Source organism: Homarus americanus, unplaced genomic scaffold, assembly GCF_018991925.1.
Source record: "Homarus americanus isolate GMGI-L3 unplaced genomic scaffold, GMGI_Hamer_2.0 scaffold17274, whole genome shotgun sequence".
Classification (NCBI taxonomy): domain Eukaryota; kingdom Metazoa; phylum Arthropoda; class Malacostraca; order Decapoda; family Nephropidae; genus Homarus; species Homarus americanus.
Genome location: NW_024721470.1, coordinates 177986 through 190000, shown reverse-complemented (window position 1 = coordinate 190000; position 12015 = coordinate 177986).

Genomic DNA, 12015 nt, shown 5'->3' with positions numbered 1-12015 from the left:
AGAGAGAGTTTATCAGCCACTGAGGGGAACCATCTCCGGCCAGACCTACTCCACCTTATCTTAATTACCACCAGGAAATGGCCGCCAGAACCCACACCAAATATTCTGAAACACCTTCCTCCATTCTGAAACACCTCAACTATTTTCACATTTTTCTACCATATATCTTTCCTTAAACTCAAAATTATTATAGTAGTTAGAAAAGGACTTTATTGTTAGTGTATATACCGTGTTTTAAAGTTTGATTTCTATGTCAGATGTTTTTGAAATTGTTGAATGTTTATTGAGGATGGTGAACGATCTAGTGTGGCAATTCGGGTCAGCTTTTTTCACCCATTACACATTGCATGAACAGTGACCGAAGAAGCTTATATGGTGGTGGTAGTGGTGTAGTGGTATAGTGTGATGTGGTGAGGTGATGTAGTGTGTGGTGGTAGTGTAGTGTGGTGGTAGTGTGGTGTGGTGGTGTGGTGGTACTGTGTGTGGTGTGTGGTGGTGTGTGGTGTGGTGGGTGGTACTGTGGTGTGGTGGTGTGGTGGTGTAGTGTGGTGTGGTGTGTTGAGGTGTGGTGGTGTGTGGTGTGGTGGTGTGGTGGTAGTGTGGTGTGGGTGTAGTGTGGTGGTTGTGTGTGGGTGTGTGGTGGTGTGGGTGTGGTGGTGTGGTGGCTGGTGGGTGGTGGTACTGTGGTGGTGTGGTGGTAGTGTGGTGTGGTGGTGTGGTGGTACTGTGGTGTGGTGGTGTGGTGGTACTGTGGTGTGGTGGTGTGGTGGATGTGTGGTTGTGTGGTCAGCCCTGTGTGCCTTTCATGACTGACTTACTGATTATATTTTTTTCCGCGTGAGGGGGTAATTTGGAGAGTTGCAATAAGAAATTCAATATGTGTTTTTATTGACCTGTCTGATGGATGTTTCTCATGAGTGAGGGAACTTTATTTTTATTTGTACGGTATCTGAATATATGCACTGCCAGACGTATGATCAACACGCGGTGTACTAACGCCCTTTGTGCCAATAAGCTTCGTTCTATATGCTTGTTGGACGTGTGATCAACCCCGCACTGACGCAGTCTTTAGGGATTTTTGGTGACGAACTGAACGCCATTTCAACAACATAGCCTTGTGTTTCAGTTGAACCACACGTGTACAACAAGCCTATTACTTTTTTTTTACCTGCCCTTTGGTTTACTAAAGAAAAACAAAATATAATAATAATTGCTATAGTAATGTTATCATTTATAGAAAGAAATTAACAATAAAAAATTATACAAAAACAATAGAACAATGTGTAGTTTGTCGCGGCTGCACTTCATCCTTCAGTAGGTGGCTTGTGCGAGCTTTTCATACCCTGCTGTCGGTCAGGTTTGTTTTGGTTCAATCTGTTGTTTTGGTTTGAGGGCTGTAAACTCTATGTGATTTTTACTTTTGTTTTTTACGTTTTTCTTCATAAACATTAAATAAGAAAGAGTGTAAATATGCATATAAGTCCAAGTGATATTAGAATTGTGAAATATTAACTGAGGATACAAACATTAGAGGCGTTAAATTGGTTTGAAGTTAGTGATAAACTTGAGCCGCTTGACAACACGTGATAAATTGTCGTCTACACTACTGTTTTTGGTAAGTGTTCTTATGTGTCACTAATATTTGAAGATTATTATTATTTCATCGTTCTATTACCGATTTGTTGTTATATTTTGGACCTAAATAATTTGTCTTGCCTCGTTACCTGTTTTGTAATGTACAGTCGATTATATTTTCTTATCAGGTTCTGTAACTCACGAATTATATCCGAAATATTCAGAATTATCACTCGTACCAAATGTGTATCACTATAGAACTTATATACCGTATTACCCCTGACAAAAATCACACTTGCATAATAATTCGTCCATAAAAATTATCACCCGTGTTTAATAAATAATTCACCCCCTAAAATTAATGAATTATCACCCTTGTATAATTAAAATCACTAAACAATACTTAAAAATAGCAATAATAATTTTTACAATAATAATAACAACAACAACAACAACAACAACAACAACAACAACAATAATAATAATAATAATAATAATAATAATAAAAATAATAATAATAATAATAATAATAATAATAATAATAATAATAATACCTTGGTAGCATATATAGTATACGTGTATATATATATTCAGTATATATATAAAAAACACATCACACTATATATATATTTTTTAAACCCCCGTGTCCAAGCATTATTTTCTGAGCTAATGTGTACTAATTGGGTTAATATTGCCCCATAAGGATCCACTGTTGATAAAAGCTTAGTGTAGTAATGAAGTTTTCGACGGGAAGTAACTTAATAGTGCCCAGTGAAAAAATACCCCTCCCCCCCCATGCCCCCTCTCCGCGGCCCTTCCCCCTGCCCCTCCCCCATGCCTCTCTCCCCTACCCCTCCCCCCTTCCTTTACCTGTTCCATCACCTGCTCTCTGTCAGACATAAAGGGTACACTGTATTATATAGTTTTAACATTCAAAATTCACTTATTTGGGTCACTTATTTTCTCGTGTGTATGTGTGTGTGTGTGTGTATGACTAGTGCTTGTGTTCGCGTATGTGCATGTTTGTATTAATGGTTGGATGTTGTGTGTGTGTGTGTGTGTGTGTGTGTGTGTGTGTGTGTGTGTGTGTGTGTGTGTGTGTGTGTGTAAAAGTTTTTGTTGTGTCAAGTCTTGTTGTAGAAAATGGTTGGTGTTCAAGGTTTAGTCCCGGCATGTAGTGTGTTTTGCATCTTTCGTTTTGAGGGTTTTTTTTTGAGTAAGAGGGGAGAAGGGAAAGTATGTATGTATGTATGTATGTATGTATGTATGTATGTATGTATGTATGTATGTATGTATGTATGTATGTTAGGTCATTCTTCTATATTGATTTTGATGCTAATATTTTCAGGATCAATTTCTTATTATTATTTATTATGTCTTCATTTACTTGTCTGTTTTACTTTTTTTTATTTATTTTCCTTTTTTTTTCATATTTGTGATTATGGGATTTGTTGCAGAAGAGAAATAAAGAACGAGAGAGAAAAAAGAAAGATTGGGTTTTTGGAAATCCTTACCATGCAAACATTTCTTTTTTTTGTGAATGTGTTTTTCAGTGTGTGTGTGTGTGTGTGTGTGTGTGCGTTTTCTGTGCGTGTGTATGTTTCTCAATCCCGCACACTCACCCCCCCCCATACACACAGACGTTTGTGTAGTCCGCCTCAAACTCCACTTATTATTTTCAGGAGTAAAAAAAAAAAAATTCCTTATTTGATTATGAAGTAATGGTGAGGCTGGACCCCGGACTTGCAGCCTCTGTGTTGTGACCTGACGACACAACAAACTTTATTAGTGGTGTGACCTGACAACACAACACACTTCACCAATAGTTTATTCAGACACACACACTCTCTCTCCTCACCCCTCTCTCTCCCCACCTCCCATCTCCTCACCCCCCCCTCCCTCTCCCCTCCTCGTCTCCCCAGTTATCAGGCCTGGCCGTGTCCAAGCCGCCCTAAGCCTGTGGAAATGGGACTCCGAGGACTATGACCTATTGTTGTCCAAGATACTGCTGGCCCATCACCCTTTCCCATCACCCCTTTCCCATCACCCCTTTCCCATCACCCTTTTCCATCACCCTTTTCCATCACTCCTTTCCCATCACCCTTTTCCATCACCCCTTTTCCATCACCCTTTCACATCACCCCTTTCCCAGCACCTTCCATCATACTTTCCATCACCCCTTCTCATCATCCTTTCCATCACCCTTTTCCATCACCCTTTCCATCACCCTTTCCCAGCACCCCTTCCCATCACTCCTTTCCATCACCCCTTCTCATCATCCTTTTTTCCATCACCCTTTTCCATCACCCTTTCCCATCACCTTTCCCATCACTCCTTTCCATCACCCCTTTCCCTTCACCCCTTCTCATCATCCTTTCCATCACCATTTCCCATCACTCCTTTCCCATCACCCCTTTGCCATCACCCACCCTTTACATCACCCTTTCCCATCACCCCTTTCCCTTCACCCTTTTCTCATCACCCTACACCCATCACCCCCTTTCCCATCATATATCACCATCACCACTCACTTTCCCCAACCCTTCTCCCCCATCATTTTTCCCCATCACTCCTGAACCCTCCCATTCCTTCTTTCGCATTATCCTTTCCTTTGTTCACCTTCCCATCACCTCTTCACCATTCCTCCATCCCCATCACCTCCTCCTCCTCCTCCTCCTCCTATCACTCCTTCCCCCTTCATCCCTTCACTCCCATCACTCCCTTCTCTAGATGGGCGTTAAATTCGCGGTATGTTTTATTTCGCGAGGGTGTTTATTTTTCCGAGGTTTTTATTTGTTAATTTATATATTTCGCGAAGTTTTTTTTTATTTAGCGAGGTTGATTTAGCTAAGTGAAGTTCCTATCTTTGGCGAGTTTATCCGATTTAACGTGAATAATTTAACTCACATATTTTTTTTAATTTTGCGGGGGTCCGGCATTTCGCGAATATATATATATCAATTCGCGAGATAAACATCATTTCGCGAAGGGAGAATTACGTAACATCTCGCGAAATCTTCCATACATGTTATTCATTACATATTATTTCCTGGGTATATGTAGTACCTAGAAACACATATATACTTCAGGGGGATATATATCTACCCTATATTGTATGGTGTATGAAGGCCTACATTAACGTATATATGAATTGTTATAGTATATATGGAGAGGATATCTGGGGAGGATATCTGGGGAGGATATCTGGGGAGGATATCTGGGGAGGATATACAGGGGAGTATACTGTATATACTATATGTGTATGGGGAGTATTGTTATACACACTATGTATACTGTATATCTCGTCTAGTATAGTTAATGGATATTGATGTATGACTTTTGGTGGTATATATGTAGGTAGTATTATGGTCAAGTGTTTCTATGTCTGTTTATCTATCTATCTATCTATCTATCTATCTATCTATCTATCTATCTATCTATCTATCTGTCTATCCATCTATCTATCTATCTGTCTATCTATCTATCTATCTATCTATCTATCTGTCTATCCATCTATCTATCTATCTGTCTATCTATCTACGAGTCACCGCTGATCCACGTCACACGGCCAGCTGGGTCTTGACACCTCTGCGATCACCTGAAGATTAGACACCTTAGTTTATTTTACCTGTTGATTGAATACACCTAACCTAACCTAACCTAACCTAACCTAACCTAACCTAACCTAACCTAACCTAACCTAACCTAAACCTAACCTAACCTAACCTAACCTAACCTAACCTAACCTCAGTGGCTAAAAAATTCAATGCTTGAAAAACCAAAAATCAAATGAAAATCAGGACTTTTTAAAACCTCCTCCTCCTCTTATTCCTTAGTCCTCCTCCTCCTCCTCCTCCTCCTCCTTCTTCTTCTCCCTCTTCCACGGTTTCATTCCCGGTAACGTCATCCAATCCTGAGAAAAGATCGTGAATCCAGAGTTTTGATAGATATAAAAACGTATCTTAAATCCACCTCCGGGTAGCCAGGTCGGGGGATTCGGACGCCGTTTTGACCGAGCGTCTCGAGGCTACCGAAGCGGACTCAAAGGCGAGACCAGCCAAGGTGTCCCGATTCCTGCCCACGGCCATGGCTTAGGTGGCCCTTATAGTACGTCCCCCCCCCCGTTTCTGCAGGCGTTCATAGATAGATAGATAGATTTAATTTAGTTACGATATTATAACTCAGTTGTCTTTAGTGGGAAGTTATGGGTAATGAGCGATACACGCACACATTAACACACACATAAACGCACATAAATAAAACACACACATACACACACACACACATACCCACACAGACACACACACAGAAAGGGTCAGCATCAGATCTAAGGAATTATTCGGGTGGTGGAAGTCGTGGCCAGACCGTGTGTCGGGACGCGGGACAAGAATCCGTGTGTAAAATCGTGGAGGACGCAAACCTACACTCCGCCATCGGTGTTTCCGCTCCAAAACCTCACCGCCCTCGGGGTAAACCTCACCCTCCCTCCCTGGGGCTGAAGAAGGAGGAGGGGGAGGAGCAGGGTGGGGGGCAGGAGGGGGAGGAGCAGGGTTGTCAAGAAGGCGTGGGGGGAGGAGAGGTAGATGGGGTTGAGGAAGGGGAGAACCTCACCTTCATCCTCCCCAGGGTTGTTGTGGGAGGTTAGAGGAGGGGAGTTTATATGGGGAGCAAAGAAAAGGTTTTTAATGAGGAGGAAAGTCGAAGGTTTTAGTGGGGAGAAAATAGAAGCTTTTAATGGGGAGGAAAAAAATTGACGATTGAAAATTTTGACTTGGGGGAAAATGATTTAGGGGAATAAGAGGGAGTTCAGGGAGGTTATGAGTAGAGTTTAGGGAACTTATGATTTTTAGGGAAAAATTGTGGCTTAAGGAAAAAGTAGGAATTTGTATGTGTATGTGTGTGTGTGCGTGTGTGTGTGTGTGTGTGTGTGTGTGTGTGTGTGTGTGTGTGTGTGTGTGTGTGTGTGTGTGTGTGTGCGTGCGTTTATACATCAACATATGTACAATCACTCAAAAAACTATCCTTACTTGTGTGAGGGGGGTTGATCGATGAATTCCAGAATGAACACTGTGACTCCTGTTGTCTCGGTATGGTTATCAAACTCCTTCGTCCGTTGTCTCATATTTTTTCAACACAATTTTGTATAGATAATTTTTGGAGTAGCTGTGCATGTGGTGTAATGGTCAGCATGCTCGCCTCGCAAGTGTGTGGACCCGGGTTCGATCCTCGGGCGGGGTGAAACTATGGGCAAGTTTCTTTACGCCATTTGCCTCTGTCTACCCAGCAGAAATTGAGGACCTGGATGTTAATCGATTTGCCGATCGTATTCCGGGGTAACGATTAGCCAGTGCAGTTGTCGAGTTGTCCGGTCTTCTCGGACTATTCCTTGACACTGGGTCATACAGCTCTATCTATCTATCTATCTATCTGTTGATATTTAAAAAAGATAAACATGTTAATTAAATGTTTATCTTTTTAAATACCAACAGCTAGATAGATAGATGCAGCAGATACAAGATGATCATACGAGTCTACATTAATTCAACACGTATAACAGACAATACAGTAATACAACAAACACACCCTCTTTACTGGCACTGTGAGAGCAAGAGTATGATGTATGTTAAGCCGGAATGTGAGTATAACGAGATATACTCCCGCCTTGTGTATAGGGATGGGCTGAGTATACTTTATCGTGTCTTTGTGTTGAGTATACCGCAATGCGTTATACTCGTGTCTACTAGAGGGGGAAGGAGGGAGGGAGGAGAGGGGGAGGAGGAGGAAGGGAGGAGAGGAGGAGAGGATGGGTAGAGGGGGAAGGGAGAGGAGAGAAGAGGAGGAGGGGGGGAGGAGGAACGTGGGTAGGGAGCATTGAAGGGAAGAAAGGAGTGTGAGGTGGGTAGATAAAGCAGGAAAGAAAGAGAGAGAAAAGAGGGAGGAAGAGGAGAAGAGGAAGAGGGTGAGGGATAGTGGTGGTGTGATGATGATGATGATGATGATGATGATGATGATGAAGCGAGAGTGTGGGAATAATCAACAAGTGAGAAAAAATAAAGAGAGAGAGAGAGAGAGAGTGTGTGTGTGTGTGTGTGTGTTAATTTACTACACATTATTCTCGACCATTATGACAATATTATTCTAATTACATATTAATAATAGTCTTGTTATTACCTCTCATTCTTCTTCCCTATTATTGCCTCACTCCATATATCATTGTAAGCTTCCTCTTATCCTCACACATATATATCATTTTTATCACATAATAAACCTACATATTCTTATTACATATCAATTATACCTCTCTTATTATACACAGTGGCATGAACACACACACACACACACACACACACACACACACACACACACACACACACGTAATAATACAAGAATATTAGCAGTGATGTTCGTGTGTGTGTGTGTGTGTGTGTGTGTCTAGGTGTATAATTGTACGTGTACATGTATAATTCATACTTTCATTCGAGTATACTCATGTATATATGCATTACACAACTACATACACACTCACTCATGTGTACGCATTACAACACACACACACACACACACACACACACACGTTAAGTACAAGTATACATAATACATACACAATCGGCTTGACTGCATAGTTATGTAATATTTTGAATTCACTCATCTATACATACATACATCATTGGTTAGCTTCCTATGTATTAAACCATAGTGAGTATACATTATTGGTGAGATGTATATTATATGTATGTTAATATGTATGTGTATATTATATGTATGTTGATATATATGTGTGCTGGTATAATCTGAAGGGCTTGTTTTAACACCCATGCATGTGTGAGTGTATGTAGGTATGTGGACGATGTGCGTGTTTGTGTGTGTGAGTGTGTGTATTTTAGAGAGAGAGAGAGAGAGAGAGAGAGAGAGAGAGAGATCATAACATAAACCAACACGCGTGGAAAATAACTCTTATATATTCCTTCCTCTGGTCAGATCTTCCCCATTATATTTTGGGGTCCCCATAAATCATGAGAGACGCTGGCCATCATCTTAATATTAACCCCCTATCCACCACGCCCTCCTCTCCATTCTCCCCACCACCACCCTTACCACCCCATTCTCCCCACACCCACCTTACCACCCCCATTCTCCCCCACACCCCACCCTTACCACCCCCATTCTCCCCCACACCCACCCTTACTACCCCATTCTCTCCCACCCACCACCCCTTCCCACCTCCCCCATTCTCCCCCCACACCACCGCCACCACCCCATTCTCCCACACCCACCCACCCTTACCACCCCATTCTCCCCACAATCACCCTTACCACCCCATTCCCCCCACCCCCATCCACCACCTAACCTCCCTCATTCTCCCCCATCATCTTCTTAGCTCCCCTCCCCTCTTCCCTACACCTCCCTCCTCCTTCATCCTCCCTCTCCCCCCCTTCCCTCCCAATAAACTATCCCTTTCACCCTCCTTCCCTCCTACTTTTCCTTCTTTCCTCTCTCCTTCCCTTCCTACCCCTTCCTTCCCAACAAACCACCACTCCCTCCTTCCTACCTTTCACCTCTTCCCTCTCTTCCATCCCAACAACAGACCATCAACTCCCTTCCCTCCCTCCCTCTCTCCCTCCCTCCCTCTCTCCCTCCCTCCTTTCAAATCCTCTTTTTATCCATACGGTTGAAATTGGTCTTTTTGTTGGTTCTATTTTTATTCCTCTCTCCCATTCATCCCGTTTCTTTTCTCTGTATCTCATCCTCTCCTTTCTCTTCCCCCAATCTCTCTCTCTCTCTCTCTCTCTCCCTCTCTCTCTCTCTACCTCTCTCTCTCTCTCTCTCTCTCTCTCTCTCTCTCTCTCTCTCTCTCAGCTCTCCCCTTGTCTCTTCTGTTTTGTCCTCTCTTCTATTGTCCATTCTTATTTTCTCTCTCTCTCTCTCTCTCTCTCTCTCTCTCTCTCTCTCTCTCTCTCTCTCTCTCTCTCTCTCTCTCTCTCTCTCTCTCTCTCTCTCTCTCTCTCTCTCCTCTCTCTCTCTCCTCATCCTTTTCCCCTCTCTCTTCCTCTCCCCCCTCTCTCTAGCCCCTCTCCTCCTCTATCCCTTTCCCCTTATCCCCTTTTCTCTGTTTACTTTCCCCTCTTTTCGTAATTTCCAAAACATTTTTTTTTGCAATTTTATGTTTGTTTGTTTTTCCTTTTCCATTTTACCAATTTGTTTGTTTTCTTTGTTTTATTTCTTTCATTGTCGTCTTTGTGTTTTTAGTGAGAGTTTTTTTTATAGTAGTGTGTGTGTGTGTGTGTGTGTGTGTGTGTGTGTGTGTGTGTGTGTGTGTGTGTGTGTCACTTTCTCTCCTGTTGTTTATCTCCGTCATTTACTCCTTCTCTCACTTCCTCTTTTCCTTCTCTCACTCCTTCTTCTCCTTCTCTCACTTCCTCTTTCCCTTCTCTCACTTCCTCTCTTTTTCTTTCTTCACTTAATCTTCTCTTTCTCTCACTTCCTCTTCTTCTCTCACTTCCTCTTCTCCTTCTGTCATTTCCTCTTCTCCTTCTCTCACTTCCTCTTCTCGTTCTCTGTCTTGATATTCTGGAGCCATGAGCCAGTCAGCCAGTCAATTAGCGAGCCACCTAGCCAGACAGTCAGTCAGCTATTCCCAAAGCCAGCCAACCATTGAGCCAGCTATTCACTGAGTCAGCCAACCACCCAACCAGCCAGCTCCCCAGCCATCCATTCACTGAGCCAGCCAGCCATTCACTGAGCCAGCCAGCCATTCACTGAGCCAGCCAGCCATTCACTGAGCCAGGCAGCTCCTCAGCCAGCCAGCTCTCCAACCAGTCAACCAGCCAACCATCCAGTCAGCCATCTCCCCAGCCAGCCAGCCATTCAATGAACCAGCCAACTCCCCAGCCAGCCAGCCAGCTCTCCTGCCAGGCAGTCCCACAGTCGGGCAAGCTTCCCTCCCTGGTCGTATCTGATGGTCGAGGCCCTTTCACCGCGGCTCTATTAAATACGTAAATTGCTTAACTTTCCCCAAAAGAAGCCGCTCCGCCTTTATGTGGAGGCGGCGGTCGACATTGGAGGTCCCAAACTTGTGGTTTTATGGCCAGCGTTCTCGGCCGACGTTTGTCTTGCACGAAAACGGTGAAAACATCCGCTAGCTGCCACCCCTGATGGCTGTACGACGTCGACCAATAGTGCTATTTACTGTGTATAAGAAAAGGGGGAAATTTTTCTCCTTTTTGCTCGATTCGTATTTGTGTTTTTTTTTTTAGATTTTTTCCAAGAAGACTTGTTTTTTTTAATTTATTTTATTATTATTATTTAAGTTCGTTGGATATTTTAGTTCTGGTTTTCTGGGTTAAAGAAAGTAATGACTTGCATCGATCTTATTGCCCCCCTCCCCTTTTCCTCTTCCTCCTCCTACTTTTCCTCCTACTTTTTCCTTTCCTCTTCCGGTTTCCCTTCCTTCTCCCCAACCCCCCTTTTCTCCTCCTTCCTTTCCTTATTTTCTTCTTCATTCTTCTCACTCTTCCTTCTTCCTCACTTTCTCTTCCTTACATTCCTCTTCTTCTTTTCTCTCTCCTTCCCTCCTTTTCAGACTACAACTCCTCGAACTCCCTCCCTCCCTCCCTCCCTCCCTCCCTCTTCTTACCATTCACTTCCCTTATCTCAGCCATTTACTTATGTTGTCAGCCATCTCCCCTCTCCCTCCCCCTTTCCCTCTTCTCCCTTTTCCCTTTACTTCCTTTTCCCCTCTGTCTCACCACCCCTCTACCCTTCATCCACCCCCCTCAAAGGCTAGTGAAATACTCTTCTCTCTCTTCTATAAGGTCTACTGGTAATGTTGAGGATGTCTGTTAATGCTGCTGTCTCTAAATGATGTTGTCTGCTGTCTCTAAATGATGTTGTCTGCTGCTATGTCAGTCTGTTGCCTTCTTCTGTATCTGTCTACTGTCATCGTCTGCTGTGTTTGCCTGTTGTCGTCTGCTGCTGTGTCTGCTGTCGTCTGTCTGCTGTCATCGTCTGCAGTGTCTGTCTGCTGTCGTGTCTGTGCTGTCATCTGCTGCTGTGTCTGCCTGCTGTCTTCCCTTCTGCTGCTGTGTCTGTATGTTGCCTTCTGCTGTATCTCTCTACTGTCATCGGCAACTGAGTCTGTCTGCTGTCATCTTATCCTGTGTCTGTCTGCTGTATCTGTCTGCTTTCATCTACGACTGTAAATAGGTGTGTCTGCTTCTCTGCTTATTCAACTTGTTTACTTATAATGAAGCTGTTGTCTGCTGGTTTTATGCGAATCATCTCAAGTTGTCTGCTGATGTTATATCATTGTTTGCTGCTCTAGCTCGTGTTTACATCCATATTCTCCTGTTTTCTCCTAAGCTGTTGTTGTCCTGTGGTCCCCTACCCCCCCTCCCTCCTCCTCCCCTCTCCTCTCCCTCCCTCTCCCTCCCCTCCCTCCCA